This window comes from Xenia sp. Carnegie-2017, unplaced genomic scaffold (assembly GCF_021976095.1).
Source record: "Xenia sp. Carnegie-2017 unplaced genomic scaffold, XeniaSp_v1 HiC_scaffold_42, whole genome shotgun sequence".
Taxonomy (NCBI): Eukaryota; Metazoa; Cnidaria; class Anthozoa; order Malacalcyonacea; family Xeniidae; genus Xenia; species Xenia sp. Carnegie-2017.
The window spans coordinates 447,480-465,396 of NW_025813507.1; the positions used below are offsets into that span (position 1 = coordinate 447,480).

Sequence of the window (17,917 nt, forward strand, 5' to 3'; positions counted from 1 at the left end):
ATTGTCGTGTAAAATCTAACATAACCTTCCTGATTTGAACGAGGAGCGTTGACAAGAAGGCATAAGGCTGGAAAATATAATAGTAATGCAATATTAATTGCTCCCAGAAAATTTTGAAATTCCGCAACACTACAAAAAGAAAATTTAGTTTCTTTAATTTTTTAAGCTTTCAAAAAATATATGAACACCCAATCATTGTCATTTTTATACGAATTGATGCAGTGTCTATTCGAGTGCGTTGAAAAATTGAGGGCAGACGTATATTAGAGTATTACGGTAATTTAACAAAAGCACTGCACATTTTATAATGTTAAAATGATTGCAAGACTATTTTTACATAGCGCGCTTGTTATAACTACGTATGTACAATTTGCTGCCGAATCTGTATTGATTATCAATACGTAAACATTAACATAAGTCCTTGGAAAACAATTTTAACAAGGCGCAAATTTAAATGGCATTAACATCCAAACCTAACAAAACATAACAACTTCGTTGACAGTAATTATCAGTTAAGCTTTCTACGTGATCACTTACAAAATAACAAGAGTCTTTGCTCAGAAGCGGTTACAATTATAAATATGGAAATGCAAAGACAACAGTTACAAATTTACACCTCGCCAATCACTAATTAAGCCGATGAAAATTTCTAAGTTGCATAAAACAAATCATGAAAATGGTTAGAAAATTTTAACTTACCAAACTCAAGAACTTTCCAGAGTTACTTCCTTGTAAATAAATCCTTATGAGTGATAACACGGTCACGTCGGAAGTTGTTTATTACTAAATACTCGACACATCGAGTATACGAGTGCTTACGGTGGATCGCGATTAAGTCAAATGCGCCGAAAGATTCCAAGTTCGCATCTGTTTAACGATTACTACTATGAAGCAGCACAAAAAAATTCTTTAAATTTTCAATGAAAAATTTTCCAAATGAAGAAGCCTTAATAATTTAGCGTGTTTATATGTTATGAATAAAAATCCCTGGATCGATGTAATAACATTTTGTCAATCGATTTAACCATTTTTATTGAAAATTAACAAAAATGGTCCACTTAAAAGAACCCTTAGTTACCAAGCACAAATAAAATAGCAGTACGACATGTTAAAAAGATCAAACAATCTAGTTATCCAAAACAACTCAGTTTACCAATATCTCTGTAAATTGTATTTGTAAAGAATGAACAAAGTATCATCGATAAACTTTTTACCATGATACTTTATCAAGACAGACATGATGGCAATTATAGCAAACAGAAGTTCATTAAAGAATGTTCTCAAGCTAATATTCTTCATAATTTCATTAAAACACTTTCTTTTGAAGTTCAGATAGATATAAACACAGTAAACAACCTAAGGCACTTATTAAAAGTTACCACAAGTGATGAAGTCAATATGAATTTCTGAAAGAGATTCTAATACAACTCATCCATTCGCAGTTCAACCTGTCATGAGTTATTGATTAATTTGTAATTTGAGTAGTCTGAACCCAGTTTAATAAAGACACGAGGCACAATCATTACATGGTGTCAGATGGAGAAATTTCGACCCCCAGATCCACTCATATTCGAAGGAAATTTATCAGATTTATGGGATAGATGGAAACAACAATTCGAGCTTTATCTGGTAGCTACAGAATCACACGAGAAAACAGAAGATATCAAGACGTCAATTTTACTAACATGTATCGGGAAGCACGGCATAGAGATCTACAGTACATTTACGTTCTCTGACGAGGCAGACAAATTGAAATTGAAACCAGTATTGGAGAAGTTTGAAGCATATTGCAAGCCGAGAAAAAATATCACTCTACTTAGACACAATTTCCTTACGCACAAGCATCATGATGGGGTGACATTCGATGCCTTTGTCACCGAGCTAAAAAGACGAAGTGCACAATGTGAATTTGGCGACCTTAGAGAATCACTCATCAGAGACATGATAGTAATCGGGGTCTCAGACAACCCGCTTAGAGAGCGACTGTTAAGGACGGAGACTTTGACTCTAGAAAATGCAATAAAAATTGGTCAGGCATCAGAAGCAACAAAGCAACAAGCAATGACATTAAGCAGACCACACACCGGAAACCAGAACAATGTCGACGAACTACGCACGAAATCAAACAATACAAGGTGCCCACGACAACAAAGCGCATATACTTTTTTATCTTCGCAAGCTCGCAGCAATTGTAAATACTGTGGTGAAATTCACCAACGAGGAAAATGTCCTGCATAAGGAAAAACATGCTCAAAGTGTCATAAATTGAATCAGTTTGCCTCTGTTTGCTTATCTACGTCCCGCAGCGTACATTATACCACGGAAGGTCATGAAGGTCACGATTACGAGATCGCAAGCGATGCCAATAACATTTTCATAGGAACTCTCTCAACGGAAGTGACAGACAACTCCGTCAATACGGCTAATATTACGCAAGATGGAAATCGTGACTGGATTATCTCTCTGCGATCAAATGAAAGTGTCACGCGGTTCAAAATTGACACTGGAGCTCAGGCTAACGTCATACCAATGGGAACAATTGAGAAACTAGCAGCTAGACCGCATATTAAGAAAACTAATACAACGTTGACAGCATATAACGGAATGAACATTCCAGTGGTAGGAAAATGCACGCTAGACATTCAACATAACAATCAAACCCACGCATTACCGTTTGTTGTTGCAAACACTACTTCACCGCCACTAATTGGGTTACAAACCGGCATCGACCTCAATCTTATAAAGCGAGTTTGGACCGTAAATGCTAAAACACCAAACTTCATACAAGAGTACAAAGATGTTTTTGGAGAACTTGGATGCCTAAAGGGTGAACATCACATTAGCATTGACCCCAATGTAACGCCAGTAGTTCATCCACCTCGAAAGATTCCAATATCACTTATGGAACGTCTCAAAGCTGAGTTAAAACGCATGTGCAAGCTTGATGTCATAGAGAAAGTTGACGAACCAACCGATTGGGTCAGCTCCATGGTAGTTGTAGAAAAGGACAATGGCCAGTTACGTATCTGTTTTGACCCTAAAGATTTGAACACTGCCATAAAACGTCATCATTATCCTATGCCTACAGTGGACGAAGTCCTATCCAAACTGGGCGGCGCCACCATATTTACAAAGCTTGACGCATCCAGCGGTTACTGGCAAGTTAAAGTCGACGAAGCCAGCTCGAAACTACTTGCATTTAACACGCCATTTGGACGATATTGTTTTAAGCGCCTAGCATTCGGGATTCACAGTGCCGCTGAAGTGTTTCAGAAGAAAGTTGCTGAAATCATTGATGGTATACCGAACGCGGCAAACGACCAAGATGACATCATAGTCTTTGGTAGGAACAAAGAGCAGCACGACAAAGCACTAAAGGACATACTTGACAGAGTAAGAGAGTCTGGACTTAAACTGAATGAAAAGAAATGCCGCTTCGGGGTTTCCGAGACAACCTTCTTAGGACATGTAATCACTGCAGCAGGCATTAAGCCAGATCCTAGAAAAATAGAAGCAATAATCAACATGCCCATGCCGAGCAACAAAGTCGAAATTCAACGTTTTCTCGGTATGGTGACGTACCTCGGAAAGTTTTTACCGCGCCTATCTGATGAGACAGCGCCGCTAAGACAACTACTTGAAAAAGACGTCGTCTGGCATTTCGAAACGAAACACCGTCAAGCCATAGAAAATCTAAAACACCTCGTCACCAGCAGTCCAGTGTTAACCTACTTTAATCCAAAACATGCCATAAGGATCACAGCTGACGCCTCTAAATCAGGTCTTGGTGCAGTACTCGAGCAATTAGAAGAGAACACCTGGAAGCCCGTCGCATATGCTAGCAGAGCAATGACCCAAAGTGAGCAAAACTACGCACAGATAGAAAAAGAGACATTGGCAATTGTGTTTGCATGCGAGCGCTTCCACGAATACACCTACGGCAGACCAATCACGGTACGTTCAGACTGCAAGCCACTCAAAGCAATCTTTTCAAAACCACTATGCAGGGCTCCTCCGCGCTTGCAAAGACTACTGCTCAGGCTCCAGCGATATGAGCTAAGTGTTGACTACACACCAGGAACGGACATTCCCGTTGCAGATGCTCTTAGCAGAGCATACCTGGAAAGTAAACCCACACCAGAGATATCGGAGCAAGACATGAACTGTCATGTGCACTCAGCTCTGCACAACCTGCCAGTATCAGATTCCAAGCTACTAGAATTTAAACTCGAGACTGCTAAGGATCCTACTCTTCAAGAGCTGAAAAACATAATTGTCAATGGTCTTCCATCCAACAAACAACTCATCCCTGATGCTGTCAAGCCATACCTGACATTCATCGATGAAATATCAGAAGCTGAACGAATCCTCCTTAGATCAAACCGCATCATAGTACCCTCCTCAATGAGACGTGAGATGAAAGCAAGAATTCACGAGGGACACTTAGGAATTGAACGATGCAAAACAAGAGCAACAGAAGTGATCTTTTGGCCAGGGATGGCTACAGAAATATATGAGATGATTTCCCGCTGTGAAACATGCCTAGAATCAAGAAAACGACAGCAATGCGAACCACTTATGCCACTACCACCAGCTCATCACGCCTGGAGCAGAGTAGCATGTGACTTATTCTACATGAATGGCAAGGACTATTTACTAATTGTCGACTACCATACTAGTTTTCCAGAAGTAAGTCTACTTTCAGAAACTACCTCTGCCGGAATAATCAAGCACACAAAGTCAATATTTGCAAGACACGGTATACCAGACACAGTAGTCACAGACAATGGACCACAATTCGCTTCGAAGGAATACCGAGACTTCGCCAAGCAATGGGAATTTCAACACGTCACCTCAAGTCCTGTTCATCCGAGGTCCAATGGGAAAGTCCAGCGCACAGTACAAACAGTCAAGACCCTCTTGAAAAAAGCCATTAAGTCTGGTGATGACCCATACCTAGCCCTTCTTAACTTCAGAGCCTGCACAAGCCCTGACGGTACTCCAGCTCCAGCAGCCATGTTAATGAATAGGAAACTAAAGACTCGCCTACCCTCAATAGAGACCCAAGAAATCTCCAAGAAATCTATAATACAGAAACAGTACTACGATAAGCATACAAAAACTCTCCCTGAGATTTCAGATGGTTCAAATGTTCGTCTTCACGATGGCAAAGGCTGGAGAATAAAAGGACAGGTGATCCGGAAGGCAGAGACACCAAGGTCATATATCGTTCAAACTGACACCGGAGGCCAATTGCGAAGGAACAGGCATGATATATTAGTCACTCCTGAACCTGTTGAGAATTCCCAACCAGAAGAAGTTGAAGAGCCTCATGTGCACCATAGTGAGCCTGAGGACACACGAACAAGTGAGGATGAACATTCTACTCCACCCAGCTACGCTTATGTGACCCGCTATGGCAGGACTGTAAAACCACCAACTAGATTTGGCCAAGATACCTAAGTTACTTATAGAACATTGTCACTTAGCTAATCCAACATATAGATTACAACCTTATTACAGTTAAGTGTTAGATTAATCTCAGAAGGGATGATGTCATGAGTTATTGATTAATTTGTAATTTGAGTAGTCTGAACCCAGTTTAATAAAGACACGAGGCACAATCATTACACAACCTACTTAATGTATACTATTTACATGACGTTCAATTAAAGGCTTTGTTTTGACTTTTCATGACCTCTATATTCCAACCTGTGCACAAAAAAGTGCGAAACTGCTTCAGTAGCAGTCGCTAAAAGTTTACAGTTTGTATTACCTGAATATTCATTATCACGCAGGTCTTGTTTTTTGCTTGTAGCGAAAGAAACAATTCAACAAGTGCGTTCTTTCATATCTTTCTTATCTAAGTGAGGCCAACCTTGCATGTGTTTCTTCATGTTGAGCAAGCCATAAGCGTCCTAATAGCTGTAATAATACAAGCCCGTACAAACAATAAGAGCTGAGAATTCTGTGCTCAGTTACTACAAGTCTACAACAAGCTTTGCATTGCTCAATGAAATTCGATAGGACTAGACTTAAGGGGATCGAGAAATTAGTGAATAATACTGCTCGTTTAACTTAAATTGCTTGTTTGATTTCATTGTAAAAGAGTTCATTGTTTAACAAACTGCACCGATGTTCTATCCTCCACATTGTTCGTAATTTACTACCAGTTTGATTCAGTACCAGTTGTCAATTGGTGAATACATATTGAAGTTATTCAAAATTTAATTTAGTGGTTGTAGTATTAGTAGTAAAATTTATTAGCCACTTCCCAGAAAGGGCTTCTCAGTGAACTATTACAAGATTAAACACTATTTTACAAAAATTATTTCAGTTAATGTACATGCAACATAGTACAAATATTAGTAAGTTTTACCATAATTAAGTAAAGAATCCAAAAATTTACATGTTTGTAAATGTAGATCGTCCAGGTTGGTATAGTCCTGAGAAGGACTATTTTTGTTGTTGTTGACAGACGTTTCGACAACCTTAGCGGTAGTCATCTTTAAAGCCAAATGAGGAGTAAACGTCAGGTTAGCCGTATTTTTTATCTGGTTCTTACGTCATTGTATTGTGTGTACAGGAAATTTGTATTGTCATTGTGAATTAGTGTGAAGTGTAATGTTTTTAGTTGATCGTTTGTTTGTATTGTGAATAAGTCGTTTGTAAGGTGCTGGTAAATGCTGTGATCTGTTCAGGGGGGGGGATGTTCCAAGTTGGTATACCAAGAGTTCTCGATCCAAAGTTACGCCTAGATCCTTTACTGATTTGAATGGTATGTAAAACTCTCCCAGAAACTGTCGTTGTTTTATGGCATTTTTCTTTTTGTTCTTGGGTGTCGTTGTTTTATGGCGTTTTTGTTTTCTGTGAGTCTTGTTTCGATTTTCTTTGATGTTTGTCCTAGGTATTGTTTTGAGCAATATTTACATGGTATCATGTAGATCGCGTTGGCTGTATCATGAATTATGGTTTTGTCTTTATGTTTGGTGAGATATGATTTCAGTTCATGTGTTCGGTGCTGTTTGATTTGTTATTTGTAGGTTTGATTTTCAGGGGAAAAGACTCATGATGAAAAGACTCAGGTGTAAAGGAAAGAATGTCTTAAGAGAGCTGTTGGGTGTATATTATATTTCTATGAGAGCAATATTGTATACAAAAAACTGTTTACCTTCTTCATTTTTCTGGTTTTCAGACGTGGAGCCACCTCAAATAGTAGTAGAGTTTTAGCGCATTTTAATGCATTTATATATTGTGTAATCATTAAGCAGTATAAGCATTTTGGCTAAATACAAACTTCTGGAAATCTTTCTCTTCTATTCCCTGACCTGTTTAGAATGTAATTGAACTTTTTCAATGATTTGCAGTTTTCAAAAAAAAAAATTTATACACATTTGATACCAGTTTCCATAGTTTTTTCCTGTACAGTATAATCTAGCCTCTGGAGTTTTTGTACGCAAAAAACGATAAAGTGTAAATAGATATTTTGCAGTAAGGGATTTAAACCATTTGAATGAATCACTCTTTGTTTTCTTCCATGCTGGAAGCTTCATATAAAGCTTTTCAGAAAATTATTCAATTATTAATCTGTACTAACCTCGTTTTCATCCATGGACCAATAAGGATAGTTGTTCAAATACAACAAAAACAGGAAATTAGCAAAGAAAAGCCTAGACAAGTTTTAAATATATTTATTGTTTTTAGGAAAAAGTGGGAAAAAATGCAAATGACAAACGCCAATTGTGTACTCTGATTTGTTAATAAGATCAACCTTTTTTTGAAACTATAAAGAAATAAATATTGCATTGAATTTAAAGTTTTGATAGTTTGTATGAGATGATTCCAATAATAATATATTTGTAAAATTAGCGTGCATAACTCACTGTTCGTGAATTGCTGTATCAGTAACATTGAAACAGGGGTGTAAATCCTGAAGAGGGGAGGGTGAATGGGCTGGCTTAGCCTCTCCCCTTCAAAACGTTAGCAGTGTTGTCGAGAAAGGCATTTAATTTTTCGGAAATTAAAATGGCAAATATTAGTGATGACGTTTAGATGAACTCATATGTAAAAAGCGATTTTGTTAGTGTCCAGGCAATGTTCAATTGACTTATGATTGAACTACACAAGCTTAGACAGCTTTTTACCAACTTTCTGACCATGTCTGAACTTGTCCTTTTACGTTTTGGTCAAGTAATGCATTCGAAGTTTCACAAATGCCTCAGCACAACACTTAATCCGTTTATAAGCATGATTATCTGTAATTTTCGACTCTAACACATGCTCATCTAACATGCTGAAGACTTTTTTCTCTACACACACACAATACCGTCGCAGCAATTGCACTTGATATGTTTGCTGCATATGGCAAGCCACCATGACAGGAATTCATCATTCTCATTACGCATTTCTCTGTTTCCGGACACACTTTCAAAAGATCGTCAGTTGGTATTTTTGAGCCACCATTGCTCTTCCATGCCACAAATAGTTCTGATGCTCTCTCTTTAGATAATGTCAGAGAATTCATACAATCATCACAATGGGTCTTCCTTTTCACCATTTTAGTAACATAGCCAGCAATATACGATATTGCTGCCTCCTTGTACTCTGAAAGCTGAATGTAGTTTGAGGTGTCGAAATAATTGTGGTCAGTTTGTTCTGGAAAACGCATTTCTAGATCGTATCTTCTTGTACTATTTACTTCAGAAATATGTGCAGACATTTGTTCAATCTCACATCGATCTTCTACTCTACTTAGAATTTCGGTTGCATCCTGAGAAACACGATTTTTACGACCTCCTTTAATGTTATGTCGCATCAACAGCTGCTTGTACGCTGCTTTGAACTGTCGAGATGACGGGTTGTTGTTCCAACCTCTTGAAGCTCGTACAGCTAAAAAAATTCTTAATGATCTTGACTTGTTTTATAAGTAAGCAAGTATTTAAGGGGAGGATTTTCATTTATGACAAGATCCTCAGCAAGCCTTTGCATTGCTTCAATGCAAAACAAGAACAACGGGAATCCTGTTTTTCTCTTGCGTGAAAAGTCGACTTTCCATCAGCACCCTTAAGATTTAAGATGTATTGCCTTGCTTCATCTAAGAAGGTCTTTATAACTTGTAATTCGCTTTCCTTATTTGCACTTTGTAATTTTTAGCAATTGGATTTATGGAATTCAAAACGTCAAACAAGCAATCAAATACTCGAATGAATTTAATTTTTTTTTCACACCCTTTAAACTGTGGAAATTTGAGCTTACCTTCAAAGAATTCTAAAGCGTCTGCAACACTCGGGCTGAGTGCTTGCCTGCTAAATTTACCTTCATTTTCTGTGGTTTCCAGTTTATATGAGCTTTCTTCAATTTTTTACAGTACCAGAGTCAACTGTTTCCGATGAGATATTAGAAGTTATTGAAACAACCTTTTTCAAACTACTGACGAAAGATGTTTGGACAAATCTGATAGAAAAATGTTCACAGATTAAAGGCACAGATGATATTTTAGTTGCACCAATCATGGAGACGAGTACGAAAGAAAATGTAGCTGCGCCTTAGAAAGTTTGACACAATCAGCAACAATCAAGGACAGTTGAAAATTACTGTGTACCTCAACTTTTACACATCATTCCGCCAGTCGTGTCAACGGCAGGGCGCTAAATCACTACCTCAAAAATTGGATAAAACTTACATGAGACATACAGGTCTCACAAATGGTGACAGGGTACCAGATTCCCCAGACGTGTGTACCACATCAGTGGCGACAAAAGGCAAAAAAAAGGAGGAGTTCAGACGCGCAAACCAAGATGATAGAGATAGCTATATACAAACTACAGCTGAATGGAGCTGTGAAGGAGTTCGACCGAGTAAAAAATCAGTAGACGTCGACACTATATGTTAAGAAAAAAGGTACGAAAAACCGACTTTTTTTCAACTTAAAGTCTCTAATCATTGTTTCCTCGGAGAGAAATTCAGACTGAAAGGATTATACATGGTTCAGTGTATTCTTGCAACGAAAGATTATATGATTAAGTTGGATTTACAAGACGCGTACTTCATGATTCCCATACATGTAGCACACAAGAAATACTTAAGACTGGAGTTTGAAAGCAAGACTTACGAGTTTCATTCCCTTCTATTTGGGCTTACCTCCGCCCCTGGCGCTTTCACAAGATTGATGAAACCGGTGATAGCAGTATTACGCTCATTATGAATCAGGATAGTAATTTACCTAGATGACATAATTTGACATTCTAATAATGCACTAGAGTCAAGATATTCAACAGTGTACTTGTGTTGATAAGGAATTTGGTATTTTTGATCAAGCTGAAGAAATTCCCCCTCTTTCCCTCTCAAGAACGAGTCTTTCTTGGGGCCGTGATAATTTCTCACAAGATATCCTTTGCTGTACCAAAGGAAAAACTCCTAGCTGTCCAGGACGAATGCGTGATGAGGGTGCATATGAAGAAATGCTGTTTAATGCAGACGTTGTCAGCAATGATTTGTCTGATTAATTAATCATGTGGCAAGGATTGGCATTGATTCTGCCCCTCTTCCCTTGTAACGAGCGTACATCAATTGTCCGCACAGGAGAGGTTGCCATATATGGTCATCACGGGTGCAAATTCTGCTAAATCCATTAGCACTAGCAGAGCTTCAGTGGTTGACATCACTGACGATCTTGCATTGCAATGGTACAGCAATATAGCTTTTGCCAATAGATCTGACAATTATAACAGACGCTTCCACCAGAGGTTGGGAGCGGTATGCCAAAGAATGAGGACAGGAGGAAGATGCCCTTACAAAAATTATCAATAGGATCTTATTAGAATTCCAATAGGAATATAAGATTCCTGTAGGAAATCCTATAGGAAGGCAGATTGAATTCATTTTTATTCCGATTCCGGTAGGAAATATATTTAGAAAATGCCGGCAATTTTAAAGCCTATAGGAATATTTAATTTCCTGTAGGAAATCCTATAGGAAGGAAGAGTCAATTCATTTTTATTCCGATTCCGATAGGAAAAATATTGAGAAAATGGCGGCAATTTTAAAGCCTATAGGAATATTTGAATTCCTGTAGGAAATCCTATAGGATTCCATAAATGGTGATTTGTTTTGCAATTCCGACTGGAAATCCTTTAAAAAAATAGTGGGAATTAAAAACCTTTATGAATATTAAAATTCCTATAAGAAATCTCCAGGAAATGTTATTGGAAAAACATATATAGCAATCGAAATATATAGGAAATGTTATCTATTTTTTCCCCAAATTTACAACTATGGTAGATTCTTTAGATATGTAATGCATGAAATAAACGAAGCATTGTGGTATGGAGTTGTTAGTTGTGTAAAAGACAATGATAATGTCATCTCTTGAATCAAAGGCTGCTGATGTTTGAATTTTTACCAGAATTTAAACAACAGCTTTACGAGCTGACATTGATTAAACTCCTCAAAGCAGAGCAACAAAACATGTCGAAATTTACAAAACATGTCGAGTTTCACAATTGTGAGATCTGGGTCGGAATCAACGTCAGGAAGTGAGAAAAGGTGTGAGATGTAGTTGGCCTCTGGACAAATGAGTAAATGTTGTGAGATAGCACTAGAATTATTGTAATAAGTGGCATGTTGGGTTAGTCTTGTGTGTAGGTTTCGTTCAGTTTTGCCTATGTATGTATGACCACAACCTGGACATTTAAACTCATATATAACATTGACTTTAGAGTGTTCTGGCATTTTGTCCTTTTTGGGACAGAAAATTGATGTCTTTTTTGTTTCATATATAACTATAGATTTGATGGGAATTTTTAAGCTACGGTGAATTTTACGAAGAAGATTGAAAACCAAACGTTCACCCTGTTTGCCTAGATATTGTATTCTAATGAAAATTTTACGAAGGTCATTCTCAGTATTTTGTTTAGGGGGGTTATTTTCAGCTATGATTTTGGTTTTGAGATTATGAATCAAGAATTTCCGGACTGTAAGAGGGAAACCATTCCATGACATAAAAGACTGGAGTGTTTGAATTTGTTTTTTGAATAGTGTTTGGTTAGAACAAATCTTAAATCTGCGAAAAAATAGGAAATTGATCCAAGTAGTTTTGCGGTTGAAAGGTTCGAAACTTGAAAAATGTGTATACTGGCTAGTATGAGTTGTTTTACGAAATATATCAATGTCATTATTGGTTATTTTGAGGTCTAGAAAGTGGACATGTGAGCCAGAAAACTACCGTGAAATTGGCACCGCACTGGGCACCACACTCAACACAACATTCATCACAACATTCATCACCACATTCAACTAAAATTTATCATTCAAAATGATAAATCGAAAAATCGTCTTTAAAACACGTTTTCCATCAAATACAACAGTAAAAAACAATTCTTAACTGTTTATTACTATTTTACTGTCCTTAACCATCACAAAAAATGTATAAAAGTCAAGAAATTGAAGAAAACACTAAGATTTATATTACAGTGTACTTTCCATTACTCTTAATTAGCCTATAATTTAAAAACTACACGGTAGAATTCTTTTAAACTTGGCCAGAATATAGATAATTATATTGTCTAAAATATATCCAAAATATGGAGATGGCACAAAAATATAAGTTGTAGAAAATCATTGACAAAGTCGGATGACACGAATGCCCGTATTATAATCTTATATAATTAACTTCCTATATCCATGTAATTTTTCAAACAAAGGCCTATAAATAAAAAACTACACGGTAGAATTTTTCTAAACTTGGCCATATTGGAGATATTTTTATTGTTTATAACATAGCCAAAATGTGGAGGTGGCACAAAAAAATAAGTGATCAGAAAATCATCGACATAGTCAGTCTCCCAAAAAATCTTGATGAGATAAGGTGCTCCTTATCAAAGGGTCATATTGATTTAATAGCCTTTAACGAAACTAGGCTTCACTCAACCATTAACGATGGTTTGATGCATGTAACTGGATATGATTTAATCCGAAAAGACCGTTCAAGGAATGGTGGTGGTGTTTGCATTTATTTACACAATACCATAAACTATAAAATAAGAAATGACCTTGTCTCCACAAATGTAGAAGCAATTTGCATTGAAATTATTAAACCATAAAGTAAACCATTTTTAGTTGCCACAATTTACAGACCCCCTAGTGCTCCTTCTGAGTTCTTTAATGAATTTGAAAAATATATACAGTCAATGGATGATGAAAATCTAGAAATGTACATATTAGGTGATCTAAATTGTGACATGCTAAAACCATGTGACCAAATGTTAGAGAAAACAAAGAAACTTAAATCACTTTACGAAACCTATCAGCTTACTCAATTAATCAATCAGGCTACACGAGTCACAAAATGCTCCAAAAGAGTAGTTAACTAATATATATATATATATATCATCGCAGGCTCAAGTTTTTTTATTATAAAATGTATTATGTCTAAAAATAGTCATAATACATCTTATAATAAAAAAAACCGGGGGGATCGTTTTTGAGGCAGTCAGCGGTAGTAAACATAAAAATAGAGAAGGGTGAGCCTGTGATGATATACATATATATATTAGAAAAGTGAATAAGAGTAATACAAAATATATAAGCAAGAAGATTTTATAAAAAAAGTTATATTTCAAATACAATAAAAAAATAATTACATTGATGAAAGTCCAAAGTCCAATTTTTTGAATGATAATAAGGAAAGTCCAAAGTCCAATTTACTGATGATACAAATTGTCTCGCTTCAATACTTCATCCACAATAAAGAATCGATAAAAGGAATCAGGCTTTTCACCAAATTTATCATCCCAAAACCAGTTAAGCCAATCTTCCATTCGTAAACAAAGGCATGAATAAAACCTTGAATTAGTTGGTATGTTACACATTCTAAATTTTGCCAAAGTCCAATTTACTGATGATACAAATTGTTTCGTTTTAATATATCATCGACAAGAAAGAATCGCAAATATGACTCAGTCTTTTCACCAACTTTATCGTCCCAAAACCAATTAATCCAATCTTCTATTTGCACACAAACGCATGTCAAAGAATGACTGCACACGAACGCATGTCAAAGACTTTACGTCATTATACCCATATGTTCAAAAAAGTATGATTATCCTTTAAATCATCCTGAAATATATTTAGAGGAAGAATGTTCAAATATTGATGTCGGTAGTGTGTTTGGGTTAATTAAATGTTGCATATTACCCCCTACTAAACTTTTATTTCCTGTTTTATCCTCACGCATTGATACTAAATTGATATTTACACTGTGTTACACTTGTGCTATGGAAAAAAATCAAAAATGCAATCATAATGATGAAAAGAGAGCATTAAGAGGTACATGGACTAGTGTTGAAATAAATAAAGCTATTGAATGTGGATATAGAATAATTAAAGTATATGAAATTTATCATTATAAAAATAAGGGTAAAATTTTCGGGGGATTTGTAGACAACTTTATGAAAATGAAACAAGAAAATAGCGGTATTCCTAAAGAATGTTATAATGAGGATGAAACTGTTAATGAAGAAAAATTAAACGAATTTATATTAGATTATTATGAACACGAGGGAATTCAATTAGATAGAAGTAATATTAAGAAAAATATATGTATTCGTACCATTGTTAAAATGATTTTAAATTCATTATGGGGAAAGTTTGCACAAAGTGATAATGCAGTTACAGTATCATTTATTAATAACTTATATGATTTACTATATTAAGCAAACAATCATACTAATGAATTAACTTCTTTAAATATCGTGTCTTCGGATATTTTAAGAGCAACACATAAAAAAAATGAAACATGTTCATCAATTTTACCCAATCGTAATGTTGTTATTGCTTCTTTTGTAACAAGTTATGCAAGATTAGAGCTTTTAAATATATTACATAAGTTGGGTGACAAAGTCTTATATTATGATACCGATTCAATAATTTACATTAGTGTTGATGGGTAATTACCTAGGGGACCTTACTAATGAATTAAAAAATGGTGAATATATTGTATCATTTTGTTCTACGGGACCAAAAAGTTATTCTTTTAAAACAGATAAAAATAAGGAAATAGTGCATGCGAAAGGATTTTCTTTAAAGGGTGATGGGAAAAGAAAAATAACATTGATTCGATAAATGAGTGTGTAAAAGATAATGAAAAAATAATTGAAGTAATTTATAAAGAAAAAATATCACGTGATAACCAACAAAATGTATTTTTAAACGAAGAAGTGAAAAAGTTTGCATTCATTTTTGATAAACGTATTATATTAGATAATTTTTTTACAATTCCTTATGGTTATTTTTTAGATTGAAAATATGATATATAAACCAGTTGTAAAATTTCAACATCCTTTTATGATGACTATTTGTGGACCATCACAATGTGGAAAAACACATTTTATAAAAGAATTGATAAAATTTAATGATGAAATCTTTGAACCTCCTTTTACAAAACTTTTATATTATTACTCGTCTAGTTATCAAGAAATGTTTGACGAAATAAAATCTATTATTAATGAACAAAAAAATACAGCCCTGCAAAATTACGAATTTATCAAATGCAAATTGCACATACCCTCTGTAACTGACATAAAACAAAAATTAGGAAATCAAACATTAATAATACTGGACGATTTGATGATTAATGCAACGAATAATAAAGATAATACAAAAAAATTGGATGAAATAGCTACACGAGACTGTCATCATGAGGATTTTTCTATCATATTTACATGTCAAAATTTAAAGTACGGTAATACAAAATTAAGAACAGCTAGAACAAATAGTCAATACATTATTGTATTCAATAATGTAGGAGATAATAGGAATTTAAAAATATTATTGTTTAATAAGGGTTTATCAAAAAATTTCATGGAATGTTTAATAGACGATATGAATGAGAATGATCATGGTTATATTGTTTTCGACAATCATATAAAAAGTAAACATAATGTAAGAATTGGGAAAGGTATTTTTCCCAATGAACTGACAACAATATATGTTGTAAATATTTAATTTTATTTTCTGAAATATATTTTCTATTAAATAAAGATAGTTCTTTTCGCTAAATGACTTGTATAAATAGAGAGTAAATTTTCAAATTTTGTATAATACTTCTAACGAAAGCATCTTATTTAAAAAAAATGATTGTAACTTTTTTTGAGCATAATTACACTATTCCCATTTTTCAATTTTGGTGTGAATTTGATGTGTTTGAAGACATAGTAAATAAAATAGGAAAAGAAAATGTAGAAGTCCCATTTGTCAACGAAAGGGACGAAGAGATATATATTGATGAAAACTTTGTCACAAAAGTTTGGAGCTAATTTCTTAAATATTCATTGATTCCTGAGCGAGGTAAACATTTTGTTTGAATGTGATGAAAGATTTGAATTGCTTTCTTAAATATTCATTTTTTTCTGAAGTTCCAAGCAAGTCTGATTTACGAATTACCGAAATGTCTTTTTGTATTATTAGTTATCCCATTAATCAAATCGTCTTCCTCGCGTCTTCTCTTCAATTCTGCTAATAATTTATTTATTTGACTTGTGTCAACAAGACCAAATTTTTCAACACTATCATTTACCGTTATTTTTAATTATGTTATAAGCATCTTCTAATAAGTATCCTGTTTGAACATCTTCACATAATAAATGTTTTATATCGTCACTATGTTTTTGTTTTAAACTTCTTAATAACATTTTCTTATGATATGGATTTATTTCTTCATGCAAAATTATTTTATCATTTAAAATATTTTTTAAAATAAAACTCAAATTTTTAAATATATTCTTATTTTTAATTAGTTTTATTCTATTTTCTACTCTAGAATTAATAAATAATTTTAAACTTGGAATAATGTCATTTTTTTCACTTTTTTTCTTTTGTTTTGAAAATTCAACTAATTTGACAATTGCTTTAAAAACCTCTTCATTTAAAATATTTTCTTCGTCATCATCATCCTCATCTTCATCATCATTATCATCATCATCAAAATCATATTCATCATCATCATCAGAATCAAATTTTTCTTCATCAAATTTATTTTTTTCTTAATTAAATTCTCTTCGTCTTTAATAATTGTTTCCGAATTTTCTTCATTATCTTCATTTTCCATATCATATTTCCACCATTCATTTACATTTTCTTTATCATCCATCATAAATAATTAGGATTTATTACTGGATCAACGTGTATAATTTGGTTTTTTAATGGAAAATTAATATCGATTACTTTTAAAGTTTTTCTTTTTAAATTTTTTTCTTTCTCTTTAATTTATATAATTTTTTTGTTCTTCTCATGTTGAATACACAACAAGAATAACAAAATTAAAATCGATATTCAAAATATATAGGAATTTTATATCCATAATTCATTTGATTTCTAAATTCTCCAAAAAATATCATCGTGTGTGCTTCAGTTAATGCTGCTTTTAAATTAATATCAAATCCAAAATCCCCTGTGTTCTGACCCGATAAAACTTCAGTGAAACTATCTTGATTAGGAGATAAATCAAATCCGATAATTCCACATTTAGACTTAAATCGGGAGTAATCAAAATTCCTTTTTTCATTTTTCTTATTTAAAATTTTCTTTAAATTCCAATATGCTTCTTTTTGTCCGCGATACTCATGTGTTACTGCACAATTAGTACGTGCACAACAATAACGGAATTTCAATAAATTATATAAGTGGCAATTAGTTGATATGAACCATTAAATCTTGTTGTTTTTTGAAAAAGTATAAAAACTCTTGATGGTAACCCCCCTGTGAATACATCATAACATTTGATTGCTCGGGATCCAATAGGTAGAGTTTTTGTAACAACTCTATATTGTTTACAAAATAATGACACTCTTTATTTTCTTGTATCAGTTTATTATTTATAGCTCTACTCAATTGTTCATTTGGTTTAAACATTCTAGTATTT

At 34.3% G+C, this 17,917-nt stretch overlaps 1 long non-coding RNA gene across 1 annotated transcript; it reads left to right on the forward strand.

The window, feature by feature from the left end:
- Positions 1-4,609: 4,609 nt before the first annotated feature.
- LOC124456106 lies at positions 4,610-15,943 on the forward strand. The gene is made up of 3 exons (XR_006952109.1): positions 4,610-4,621; positions 11,916-11,919; positions 15,875-15,943. It is a non-coding gene; the product is annotated as an uncharacterized LOC124456106 (long non-coding RNA).
- The last annotated feature ends 1,974 nt before the right edge of the window (positions 15,944-17,917 follow it).